We start from the raw sequence: 14,014 nt of genomic DNA, 5'->3' as shown, positions 1-14,014 counted from the left end.
GCTGTTACTAGAACTCTCATCAGTAAAAATGTCACATTATTATGCCTATATTCAAAGATTAACTTAGCTAAATTATTTGTTTTATTATTATTATTATTATTATTATTATTATTATTATACTTTAAGTTCTAGGGTACATGTGCATAACGTGCAGGTTTGTTACATATGTATACTTGTGCCATGTTGGTGTGCTGCACCCATAGCCAAATTATTTGTAAGCAGTGAAGCAAAGAAGTGGACACCTAGACCACTCCCATTGTTTCTAAATGTTTGCAGTAGGGACCCTTTCCTGTCTTCAAACAAACAAAAATATTATAGTATGAAGTTATTTCAAATAATGGAGTGTCACATTTAGTTAAAATAGAGATAAATTCAGCATAACTCTTAAAATAATGTTTATAGTGTAAATTTTCCTTTCTATAGGTAGATTAATGTATACTTACTGTATAGACCACTAGAATATTTAATTTCTTCTTCTCCTCCTCCTCCTTCTCCTCATTCTCCTTCTTCTCCTTCTCCTTCTTCTTCTTCTATTTTTTTTTTTTTTTTTTTTTTGAGACACGGTCTTACTCTGTTGCCCAGGCTGAAGTGCAGTGGCGTGATCATAGCCCACAGCAGCTTTGAACTCTCAGACTCAAGCAATCCTTCCACCTCAGCGTCCTACATAGCTGGAACTACAGGCATATGCCACCATGCCTTGCTTATTTTTTAATCTTTTTTTAGAGACTGAGTCTCACTATGTTGCCTTCATAGTGTGCCACCTCGTTATGTGGCTGACAATTTTGTCTTTAAATGGAGATGATAGTGTTGTCTATGTTATAAGTGGTCATTATGAACATCAAAGGAAGTCATCCACCTAAAGCCTCAAAAACTGTCAAGTTCTATTGAAATGTCATAGATCATTATTATTGAGTTGTTTACTTTAAATGACAAACACCACATTTTGAATTTAAATCATGTGGTACTGTATTTTAAGGAAGTAGTAACCATGTAAGTTTAGAAGAAAGATTCAACATGTCCTGAATGTGTTTTTAACAACAATATATTACATTTTAAGTGTATTTGGTGACAAAATATCTGTAATAAGTACAAGTTTTGTCAAGGCTATAATAGAATCATAAACCAGCCTAATAAAGAACTTGTTCTGGCCGGGTGTGGTGGCTCATGCCTGTAATCCCAACACTTTTTGGGAGGCCGATGTAGGCCAGATCACCTGCAGTCAGGAGTTTGAGACCAGCCTGGCCAAGATAGTGAAACCCTGTCTCTACTGAAAAACACACACAAAAATTAGCCAGACATGATGGCAGGCACCTGTAGTCCCAGCTACTCAGGAGGCTGAAGTGGAGAGTCGCTTGAATCCAGGAAGCAGAGGTTGCAGTGAACTGAGATCACACCACTGCTCTCCAGCCTGGGTGACAGAGCGAGACTGCCTCTCAAAAAATCAAAAACAAACAAACAAAAAAACAAAAAAACCCCCACAACTTGTTCTGTGGGTAAAGTGATGAAAATCAATATGGTAGATTTCTGCAGAAAAGGGATATTTAATTTTAATTCAACCTGCATCTGGTGAGTACTTGTCACCTGTAAGGTGCTGTGTCAGCTTCTGAGACGTAAACAGAAAATGATTGTATATCTACTATTGGATTGTTTTATATGATAATTGGTGGTGATAGGGAAGGTAAGTGTAGGGACATTCAGGTAAACGGTGTCTGATACGCTTTGGCTGTGTCCCCACCCAAATCTCAGCCTGAATTGTATCTCCCACAATTCCAAGGTGTTGTAGGAGGGACCCAGGGAAATGTGATTAAAGCACGGGGGACGGTCTTTCCTGTGCTATTCTCGTGATAGTGAGTAAGTCTCACGAAGTCTGACAGGTTTATCAGGGAGTTCCCCTTTTACTTCGCTCTCATTTTTTCTTTTGCCCCTGCCATGTAAGACGTGCCTTTCACCTCCCGTCATAATTCTGAGGCCTTCCCAGCCATGTGGAACTGTAAGTCCAACTAAACCTCTTTTCATTCCCAATTTTGGGTGTGTTTTTATCAAGAGTGTGAAAACGGACTAATACAGTGTCCATTGATTGATCTGCAGCATAATATGAAAGGAATGAATTGGGAGAATAAGACAGACAGCCTTATCAAAAAAACAGTGGAGTATTATCTTTATATACCTATTTCAAGGGCAATATTTGATTGCCAGGCACAGGCCTACTTTTCAAATATATAGTTCATGCAGCAAGCAATGATTTTTGCTTTTTGATTCTTGATACACAAAGCACCCAGTATCAATAATGATACCCTAATAACCTAACAGAAAAGCCCTATACACAACTTTTTTTCCTTTTCTTCCATGATGTTGAATCAGGGATGCATTAAATCTGGCTCTTGTGACACTATTCCAGTTTTTATGTGAAAGAGCAAGAAAATTCTGCTCAACAGGGAGAGGAATGAAAAAAGAAAACATTAAAAATGATTTTTGCTTAGGTACATATAACTTCTATGTTGTTATCTTTATTTTGCATCTGTATCTCACTCTTTGGTTTCAGGCTCTAATTGTCAGCAGCTTTTCTTCTGGTCTATAAAGCCTTCAAAGCTCTGACCCCTGGTTTTTATTACTATTATGATTATTATTAGAGACAGAGTCTTACTCTGTCACCCAGGCTGGAATGCAGTGGCGCAATCTTGTCTCACTGCAACCTCTGCCTCCTGGGTTCAAACGATTCTCGTGCCTCAGCCTCCCGAGTAGCTGGGATTACATGCGCGTACCACCATGTCCGGCTACTTTTTGTATTTTTAGTAGAGATGGGGTTTCACTGTGTTGGCCAGACTCGTCTTGAACTCCTGACCTCAGGTGATTCACCAACTTCAGCCTCCCAAAGTGCTGGGGTTACAGGCATGAGCCAGCGAGCCCGGCTGGTTTTTGTGCATTTTTGACTCCCAGCTTAAGGAGAGAGCGTGCCTGGGTAGATCTTTCCATCCACTATTGCTATAGTTTTAAGTGTATTTGTTTTTTAATCAAAGTGCATTATTCTGTATTAGACCTAAGTGGACGAATACGTTCTTCAAATTTTGAAGGAAAAACTAATAAAACTCATATAAGATGGGTGGATTTCAAAATATCAAGTGCCCTAAATTCATAGTTGTAATGAAAACTATCACATTTGTTGAATGAAGGAGTTAATTATGTAAGATTCTTATGCCAGGAAGGGGAAAAAGAAAAATAAGTTTATTTTTTTTCCATATCTGTCAATTGAAAATATGAAGTGTTACAGCTGAAACATGAATATTTTAAAGTAAGAGCAAATGCTTGTAATTCTTCTTGGGCAGTGGTTTCAGGCATGTCCTTTACTGGCAATGAACCACATGCGGGGAGAATCTATCTCACAGTGCCAAGGAGTTATTTATGCTTGCCTTAGACTCTCAGGACTTGAGTGCGTTTATTACACATTTTTCTCCTCTTTTGCTTAAAGTAGTCCAAATCTCTTTCCATTTACCCATCATGTGTTTTCATTTTAATCAGGTGCAATTTTGATTTTTCTCTTTGTGTTCATGAGTAATATTTGCAAAATCAAATCAACAAATAAAGACACTGTAATTTATATTTTCATATTTTTTTTCTGGGGTTTTTACCGCAAACACACCCCCAAACCCAGGGGAAACTATTCCCAGAAGTGCGATGGAGTTGAGCACCATGATCTTCAAACTATCTTCAGTTTATACGGTTTATACATTAAAGAAAGTAAATGCAATTGTGAATGCCTAATGGAACTGTCTGGCACATACTACTGGAGGATATTTATATATAGTCTGATAAAAAATTAAAACCAATTTATCAAAATGGCAACACATTTGGTAATTTGGAACACTCCTAATGTCCATTTAAAGTGCAATACTCAGTTATTTCTTCCATTTTGGAGATTTCAAGTTATCAGCATTTAGTACAATTTATAGCTCATTCTTAATTTTGCTATTATTTACGTTAGCAAATAAAAAGCATCTTACTCTGCAAAAAAAGTGCTGATTCTTATTTTATGGAGTACCTTAGTGTAATAGATTTAGTGTGGAAAACAAATTGAAAGCCTTCTACCACCAAATTAGAGTTTTAAACTTACATTATTAGCTTTTAGGTGCGTGGCTCTCACACTTTAGTACCTTGAAGAAACAACCAGGAAGTTTGTTAAAAATGCAAATCCTTGACTTCTAGTCCCCAGGGACTCTTATCAGAAGGTGTGGAATGGAACCAAGTAATCTGCATTGATTTTAAATTATCACCCCTAAGTAATTCTGTTTCTATGAAACATTTTGAGATATGAGATAAAAGAATTTTTGTTTTTTGTACACAATATCTTTTTTATATAAACTATTGATTAATAGCTTTAGTAATCTTAAAATTAATCAAGTGGATGATTACATTTGAGACGTTATGTGATCTTTTAAAAATTTAATTTTGGAAATTGTTCCATTTTGTATTAACATTACAAGTTGTGTCATTAAGACCAAACAAAAATCATCAAATCAATAATTCACTTAGTAGACCATGGTCTACACGGAAAGCTATAAAGGTTTAAATTTGTCAGGTGTATCCTTTTCTTAAACAACATTATTCATAGGGAAATTCAGATAATGAAACATATCACCAGAAAAATAAATGTAAGAAGCAGCTAATATTTATATACACTGAAAAGAATAGGCCGATTTAGTGAGAGTAATATTCTGTTGTGTTACAAAGACTTCCAAAAGAATATGGCTTTTGGAAGTATGTTCAATGCTGAGATCTCATTCTGGCCATGTACTGTGATAATACTCATTACTACAGAACCAAAACCCACCTTACAGTGAATATTTAGATTTCAGAAACAAGCATATTCTAAGTGACATCATACTAACTGATAACCTCATTTTTTTCTGATAAGGAGCTAACAATGGTGTCATTATAAAAGAATGGTTTAAGAATTGAAGGAGATAATATATGCTGTTATTATGGGTAAGAGTGGAAGACCAGTGAGTCCCCTACAGAAGGTCACTCAATCCTGAAATATTTCCTCAAACAGAAAAGTCAGTTACAGAGGAATGCTAGATGTCAACTGATAGATAACATCTTAGACTTGAAATTACTGTCTAAGAAGAAATAACAAAAATACTTTTTCGTGGTTCTTTATGTCCTAGAGGCCATAGGAGAGAATCAACCTTATTAAAAACAAAAATGGAGATGCCACACATATCATCGAGGACATGAAAGTGGAAATAGGCAAGTTATAGGTATGCAAACAAATTCTAGGTTCTAGGAAAAGAAAGGCGAAGGGAAGAGAAATTCAAGCACCATCAAAGTATAGAGCTTCAGAGCAAGGATCCGTCTCTGGCTCTTGGGAGATTTTGGCAGAGGCAGGCAGTTCTTAGTTGTTGAGTGACTAGTTGGAGAAAAGGAGAAAGTTACAAGCAATTTCTAAGGAATTGGGAGCCCAGGGCATTCCTGCTCCTGAAGATACTAAGACAGCAACCTTAAAAGTTTCATTTTTTTTCTGACATGCCATCTGAATTTGAAGAGAACCAGAAAATTCAGTTACCTAGGTCTACATCCATTATCCAGGCAAAAGGCTGTAGAATCAAACCTATTTGTACTGTTTATGTTTGCCAAATGAGCAATTTCAAATATTAAAATGACATCAATACAGGTTTCTGGAGAAGCTCACTGACATTAACAGCATTGCCAAAAATGTAATGCAAACTTCTTAACATTTGTCATATTTAGGAAGTTCTATTTTTCAGTTCATTTTCATAGAGCTGGAAAAAGGAAACATAAATTGCTGTGGCAGTAGGGGAAGGAAACCAAAATTTAACGAAGGCTTATCATGGGTCTCACATTGTGTTATGCAGTTTATATATGGTCACATTTGGTAAGTTTAGGATATATGTGAAGGGTACTAAAGATGCAAGAGATAACGTGTGGTTTACAGACATTTCAATGTTTAATAATGAACCTGCCATCTCAAACTACTTTACCAGTTTAACTTATTAATTGTTGAAATTTTCAAACCAACCAAACCTGAGAAGAGTCTGCAAATCTGTACATTTTCACATACACATCCATTTACATTCACTCAAGCACCTTTTTAAAGACTTCTATAACTATAGTTATCAGTCTTGGAAAAATAAAAATGATGTATTGAAATTTTCCTATAACTGTCATTGTGACAGGGTTGTGAGGAAGGTCATGGCAAATTATACAACAACACAGAGCACGAGTTTTATTTGGGAAACTTACAAAATAAAAATACCTCACAAAGGTTTGCAAGAAGCAATGCATAACTCCCTTTTCTCAGCATTCCACAGAGAAGCATGCCAGCTATGAGCAGGGCAGCCTGTGCCCTGGTAATTCCACTTCTTACAGTGTAAGCAGAGAATGGCCCAACAGTGACTGTGTTAGCCTTAGTTTTCCTGAAAGCAGAGATATTTGAGCAGTGTATTTGGGAGTGTGATTTCATGGGGGCAGGGACAAGAGATAGGCAGAGAAATACATAGAGAGAGAGAAAATGACCCAATATAGGTTATCCACTTAGTCACCGACAAGTTGGCTGACAAGTTGCTCAGTGCTGTGGAACAGCCTGAGTGGTATGACACATATCTCAGGATCATCAGCTCAAAGGGAAAAAAGGGGGAAATATTCACCCATTGGCTTCTGTCTCTCAATGGCCAAGAATTGTCCCAGGGTGCATTAATTTACTCTGCAATTTTTATCAGTCTTCTCTTTGTGTGAGACGCATCCTAGAACAGGATCAAAGGGTTCTTATCCAATGCTTGAGGGGAGGTATTTTCAGATTGCCTTTATAGAAAACTGATCAGAGCTCATGGCTGGAACAACCAATGACATTTGAGTAAGTGTATGATATGCAAATTTCCCTTCAGGTGGAGGACTCAATATTTTAGACTCAGTTACTAAGAGGTTAGGTGCCAACTGTCACAGCTCAGCTCCTGGAGACCCAGGGAGCCTGTGGGAGATTGCAACATCTTCTCCTAGGAGCCATCCGTCCTGTGGGAATTTGGTTTTGAAATGCAGCTGGAGTCAATGCGGGACTCCAAGATAGCTTGTCCATTGCCAGGCAATGAAAACAGGCCACTGAGGCTCACCTTTGGACTTCCTGGTTGACATCCCATGGTCAGCTCTGGATATGCAGGGTGTAAATTCATTGTAATGATGTTAATTTTAAGAATGGTGTACAATTTTTTTCTAATTAGGTATTTTGTGCCCATATTAGGAAAAAATTGATTTGGTTCACCTAATAAATTTGCATTGAACCTAATTCTCATATTTTATGTTCCTGACTTGTAAAGGAAAGCTTAAACAGAGGGAAGATTCTCTGTGTCTTGCTTTTCAGAGAGAGATGTGGGTATGAGTCAAAGGGTGGTTAGAACCTTCCCATCCTCTAATACATTATGGAGGATGTTGACTGCTCTTCATCTTTGATACCATAAATTAGAGTATTATGTTCATAACGACTATTTTCTATTTAAGGAGGATTTTTGTGAAAAACATAATCTTTTTCTGATTAATAACTCCTTCAATGCTATCTATGTTCTCCCTCAACTGTGCCTTTGCAGCTGAATAACTGATTCACCATACTACTGAACAACTTTTTGATGACTTGAGTTTATTTATTTTTTAAAAGCCAATACCTTCATTTGCCATTCTTGTACTTCCTGTCCTGCTTAAAGCACTTTTTGGTATTTTTTTGTGATGTAAAATCAGCCCAGTTTATCTCCTTTCAAGACATCTTTATTGAAAATGCCTTGTCTCCAGGCTCACTTTGGTTTCCCTTTCCAATTCTTATAGACACCTGGTTAACTAATCGAGTCACTCCCAAGCCCCATTTTTGTTAATCAGTATATGTAATAAGGTGATGTAGTCTAAACATTTATTTAATAAAAAGAATGTCACATCTGTTGAATGTCACTTACAGAAGTTACAAAAAGGAGCCATCCATTTATTCTTTCAACAAATATTTGTTGAAGCATAAGATGCATAGCATGCTATTCTCTGTGTTGTGGGATATTGTAGGATGTAAAAGACCTGGCTCACAAAAGCATGCAAGCTAATGTTACTAACTTCATTTTGTCAAGCAATTTGGTGTGGGAAATAACCAGTGGGAAAACAAGTGGGGAAAGAAAAATAAGTAGAAAGACTCTGAACATATGTTCAACACAGCAGGAGACAGCATTAGAGACCTGGGATCCAACTTGTAAAAAGAAAGTGTGTAGTGGCTTGCATTTTGAAAAGAACCCCATATGGGGAAAGATTATACTTTGTGGCAAAGACACAACAGGGAGACCTAGATGAGATCATGAGTATTTTCTTTGTGGAACCACAGAGAAGAATTTAGGGTTAGGAAGCCCATTAGCAGATGACATGCCCAGGAGCAACACTTAGCCACTGCCTGGGCATTCATAGTGGCTTGTGTGTGTAGGAAGTTATAAAGTTCTGAACATTCAACTCATTTGCCTTTGCATTTAGCATCTTCTGTGCAGAAAATTAATTATGCTGCAGTCTCATTGTTATCTAACATTTTAGAAAACTAGCGACTTATTAGGTTATACTAGTATTAAAACATAAAATTAACCACTAGGTAGAATCATTTTTAGGATTTCCTCACTTTTAATTAAATCTAACATCAATGTTGTAAAACCCAAAAGAATAAAATAATATTTATTTTGCTAGTAAAATGAATTTGCAAATGCTTTCAACTCCCTTGGGGACTGAAGTTCAATAAGAATTGAAGTCTTTTCACACTGCGTGTTGGAAAGGGCCAAGCGCCATGTTGAGAGTTTGTAAGTCTTCTGTACCAGCAAAGAGAGGCAGTAGAAGAAAGAAAGATTTACCTACTCTGCATTAAGAGAACTATTAGATTGCCATTCATAGTGCAGTTTTTTTGCAGTCATACAGAAACACATTTCTAGGTCATTAGACAGTCAAGTTCCAAAAGGGTTTTGCAAGAATCAAATCATATGTGAGCTGAGTCAAAAATCCGGAGGTTGCTCTGTAGGTGAAGAATGTGGCAAACATAAGATCTGAATGAAAGCAAAATTGAGAGTCAGCAGTGCAGGCTCTGGGAGGCGAAAGCCCAAAAGACGGGCCAAGAAATGCTTTCGATGTTGGACCTTGGGGATAAAATGATGATTTGTCAAATTACTAACTAGGTGAAAAAAACAAAAGAATGTTCTCCAGCCAGGATCATGGGACCAGAGGTGTTACCAGGTCAAATGACATTACCGGGTGACCTATTGCTCTTAGTTTTTTCTTGATGCACTTCATTTAAGTTAACATCTTCATTCTCTGTGTTGTATTTTATGTATAGTGGTTTTCTGTATCTGAAGATTTTTGGAGTATTTACTCAATGACTTGTTTATATAACTTGTTTCCTCCTCTTTCAAGATGAGTTGGCTGAGAACAAGGACATTTTCCTAGTCACCCACTGTCTCCAAGCTTGTGAACAGTTACTGATAGCACTCAACTGCTTTTTTATTTTTAAAAAAATAGGGATGAGGTCTCAGTATGTTGCCTCAGGCTGGTCTTGAACTCCTGAGCTCAAGTGATCCTTCCTCCTCGGCCTCCCAAAGTGCTAAGATTACAGGCATGAGCCACCATGCCTGGCGGCACTCAACTGTTAAATGAATGAATAAGTGAAATGAACATTTTTCCTTAACAACCTTGCCACACCATCACTGTTGCGTAGTGTGAGCCAATGAGTGGTAATGTAAGATTTTATTGTTGGTTAAAGCTCAGATGTTTTCAGCAGACAGAGAGCTTGGAAGCAGAGCAAGCTCTGATAATAGCTCTTGCTGTTTGTGGGTATGTACAGTGAATTTTAATTCACCTTGTTTATATAAGAAGGGTATAATATGAAATATAATTTTGGCATAGGCTTTAAAAAACAACAGTCTTAATATATTGATAAATTAGTACTTTGGGCTGTTGTCTCTTTTCTCCCAAAAGAAAATTCAATTAGAGTTAGGGTCATGTTGTCCCATAATGTTTGACAGAAGAGTGTTTGAATTCCATAACCAATTTTTAGAAACAGTAGCTTGAGTTATTTTCTTCCCTAGTGCAGTTACCATGGAATTGATATAAAAACTTGGATATTTCTATATTACTCATTTCAGAAATGTGTTCAACTTTAAGGAATTATTTGAATCTTAAAAGTATTTTGCAACCAACTCATCTATACCATCAACTCCTGACTCACCTTCAAGCAATGTTCTCCCTCTCTGCTTTTACCCCCTTAAATTGGAACTGATGTTTTATATCTAATCTGTTATAGACAAGATACAAATTGCATGAGGGCAAGGACATTTTCTGGTTCATTCCCTGCCTAGCCCTCAATGACATGGTGAATGCATAACAACAACAACAATTCTAATAAATGAAGGAGAAGTTAGTGGGCTGTTTCAAGCAGTATTTCCTGGAACGGCTGTGTTTTGGTGGGGTTCGGAGTCTGGTTATTGACTTTGCATGTTTGGAAATTAGCTTTTATTAGATTTTGAAAACTGAGATCATAAACTTTTTTAAAATTTAATTTTTTATTATATTTGTTCGAAAACCACTGCTAAAAGGCTTATAACAGTGTTCCCCTTCCCCCTTACCTTCCAGCCCACAACTATCCTCCTCACCAATGTGATCTTTCTTTGGAGATGAGAAATGTCATCTTTCTTAGCTTTTCCGGTACTTGCCTCCTTATTTCTAAATCCTGTATAGTCTTGCTTTATTTTGATTATTAATTTTAAACGTTATCCAACCCTATCACAGTGTGGTGAAAAATCCATAGTATTATAATTACTATGGCTAATGTAAATGCTATCCACAGTAAACCCAAGTGGCACACTGTATTTATAGTATGTTATTATAGTACCTTTTCTTGGGTTAAGAACTGAAACTTTTTCTTTCAGTTTTCTCAGTTTGTCTTCAAATTGTGGTTAAGTCATCATACACCTTCCAACAAGCCGTATAAAATCCTGTCTCATTCAAATTCCGGTACAGTGAAATCTACCTGGTAATCTCTCCATTTCTTCTTCATCTCTCTTTCCCCTGGAAGCATCCTTCCGGTGGTGGGGGCGGGGCGTGGTTTTGTCCAATCTGAAATGGCTCTCCTCTATGTGAAAGCTTCTGCCCAGTTATAATCTTGGACCCTCTGTACCTCCTGGTCGTTTCTTTTGTCTCTCTCGATTTTGGATTACCTGCTTTCTGCTTTCTGTTGACCTTAGTCTTGCTCCTTCTTGGTTTATTCCATTATGGGTAGAGCATCCACTAGTTCCTGGAGAAACAGAGTTCACAGGTAATTTTTTTAAGACAACATTTCATAAAATATTCTTATTTCATTTTCATGTAAGGCTGATCGTGTCATTGGACATGAACGACCAGAATGGATATCATTTATATCAAGAATTTGAAATGGATTGTGCTACTCTTGTAAGACTTCCTCCTTAGTTCAGCTGAAAGCTGGGAACTTGTCACATGACCACGAAAGATTAGCCTCACAGATACTTTGAAGGATGAGAAGAGCAGGGTTCATTGGGTGAAAGGCAAAAAAGGGAAATAGGGACCCTCAGCAAAGCAAGAGTCCTGCGAGTAGGTTTCTTGCCTCACAGACTGAAACCCTAGTTACTATCCTGGAAAAGAAGCCAGGCTCCTCCCCGCTGCAAAGGGCACAAACTTCCCATGGCTCCACCGCGTTCTCCTAGTGCACTGGCCAGTCGGAGGTTTTCCGGGGACTCCTTTATACTTGGCTGTCTCACTACCGTCCTCTAGCTTTCTATGTTGCTGTTAAAAAGCAAAAATAATTTTTATTCCTTATCTTTTAATGTACCCCCTTTTTCTCCCGGGAAGATTTTCTCTTTATTCTTGCTTTTTCTTGTCTTTTTTTTTTTTTTTCATTTATAGCTTTAGACACTTGGTAGTAAGCCTTTTCCATCTGGAGACTTACATCCTTCAAAGTGAGGAATTATCTGATTTTCTCTATGAAACTCCTGTTAGTCAGATGTTGGGCCTTTTTGCTTAATATTTTCTTTAATCTTTTCCCTCCTATTGGTTATCTCTTTATGTTTTTGATCTTTCAATTCTTTTGTTAAACTTTTATTTTCTAAATATCTATTTCTTGTTTCACGAGTGTTCCTTTTCATGCATTTTCATGTTGTTCTGTGGGTTCAACACCTCTTTTACCTCTCCAGGGATATGAATTACAGTGCTTTTTGGTTTTGGTTTTGGTTTGTTCGTTCCCTGAATTCACTATAGTTCTTTTCTCATTTTAATTTTAGATGTTTTCTATGATGTTTTTGTTCTTGTCTAATTAATATCAAAGCCTTCAGAAGTAAATAGAAAGTTCTATGTGTGGAGGCTGCAGTTTTGCACTGCTAAACCTCCTGAGGTTACCACAACTGGCCAGTTAGCTTCTGTGTTGTGAAATCCCAAATGCCTGTATTCCCACAGGAGTTTTCTCAGAGGCAGTACATTCTCTCTTACACCTACCTGGGAGTTATTAGCTTGGCTACCAGCATTCTAGAATCTGGTGGAAAAGAAAGGCTCAGGGTCCACAGTTCAGTTAGATTAATTCCATTTGTTTTTCTGTATGGTACTTTGCTGTCTTTGATGCCTCATGCCCGCAGGGGTAGTAGAAGTGGAGCAGTCATCTGAAGGTGCTCAGAGTGGGCGGGAACCAGGAATTTGAGGCTAATTGCTCCCTAGCAGTTTCTCAAATCCTCTCCTTAATTCCTTCACATTATTCTGTGTAATTCCAATTCCTGAGCCTTTTCTAACTTTTAGGGGCCAAATACGTATATCCGTCTGCAAGAGCTTATTCTCCTCCACTCTTCTAAATTATTTATTATTCCTACATTGATTTTAGTCTTCAAACTCTGTGGCTTGGGACTACAAATATCTATTAATTCTTAATGAATATATTCAATTTTTTGTTTATTTGTTTTTGTTCTATTTTCCTGAATTTTAGGGGGTTGGATTTTGAGAGGAGAGGGGTGGAAGTGTCCTGATTCCATCAATTTAAGAATCACAGATCTCATGATCAGATTTTGAGGGATAGATTCTCATTGTAACACTTGTCAGAAATTTATTTTTAAAAGAGAATTACAGTGCATTAATTAATACTTGCAAATATTATCACTAAGTAAATTAGAATATTTCTTTTGATTGCCAAAAGCAATCTTGTTCTACTAAAAGAGTCAGCTTCAGACGTCAAATAAAGATCTAAACATTCATGATGAGTATTGAGTGATAGCAGAGAAAGCTAAATGTTCTTTACGGTTTATGTAGTATTACCTAGCCTGATGCCACATCCCTGATGTAAGCAGGTGCCTGCCAAAATAAATAGAATGATTAAACTGGGCAGCCAGGAATTACCACTGGACAGTTCTGATAATCCACAGGCAACTTTCCATTCTTCCTTTTTTTATTCTTCACAAATTCTACTAATATTTGTTATAAAAATAGATTATACAATTATCTGAGTGAGAAAGAAATATTTATGAAGCATCCACTCTGTACCATATATATAGTGGTATGTATTATTTCATTATTCTTTGTCAGATATTAGTTACGTTTTAAATTTATGTCTTTTTAATGAGATTCCTGGGAAGTACCTGGTTTCCTGATGAAATTTAAGGAATTCCCATTATTTGCTTTAATCATTCCCTGGGAAGACTTCCACATGTGACCAAATACATTCATTTTATAGCTTTTATTTTAATTGTTGATTTTTTTATGGCTTTGTTCATAATTCTGTGCATACATTTTTTGTTTACCCATATTATACACTGACTACGTACTCAATATTATACAAACCTTCATTGTTTATTTTTCCATAATAAACAAGGAACATGAAGTCTTTGCATTTGGAAGAGTCTTCAAAGGCAGATCAGAGTCCAAAACCTAACACAAGCCCTCACTCCAGTTTGGTGAAAAGCAAATTAAAAAAAGAAAAAAGGGAAACAAAAAGAGAGTAAACAAAACACATATGCAGAAA

The sequence above is a fragment of the Macaca mulatta genome, chromosome 3, assembly GCF_049350105.2.
Source record: "Macaca mulatta isolate MMU2019108-1 chromosome 3, T2T-MMU8v2.0, whole genome shotgun sequence".
NCBI classification, from domain to species: Eukaryota; Metazoa; Chordata; class Mammalia; order Primates; family Cercopithecidae; genus Macaca; species Macaca mulatta.
Note: the sequence above shows the minus strand (reverse complement) of the source record.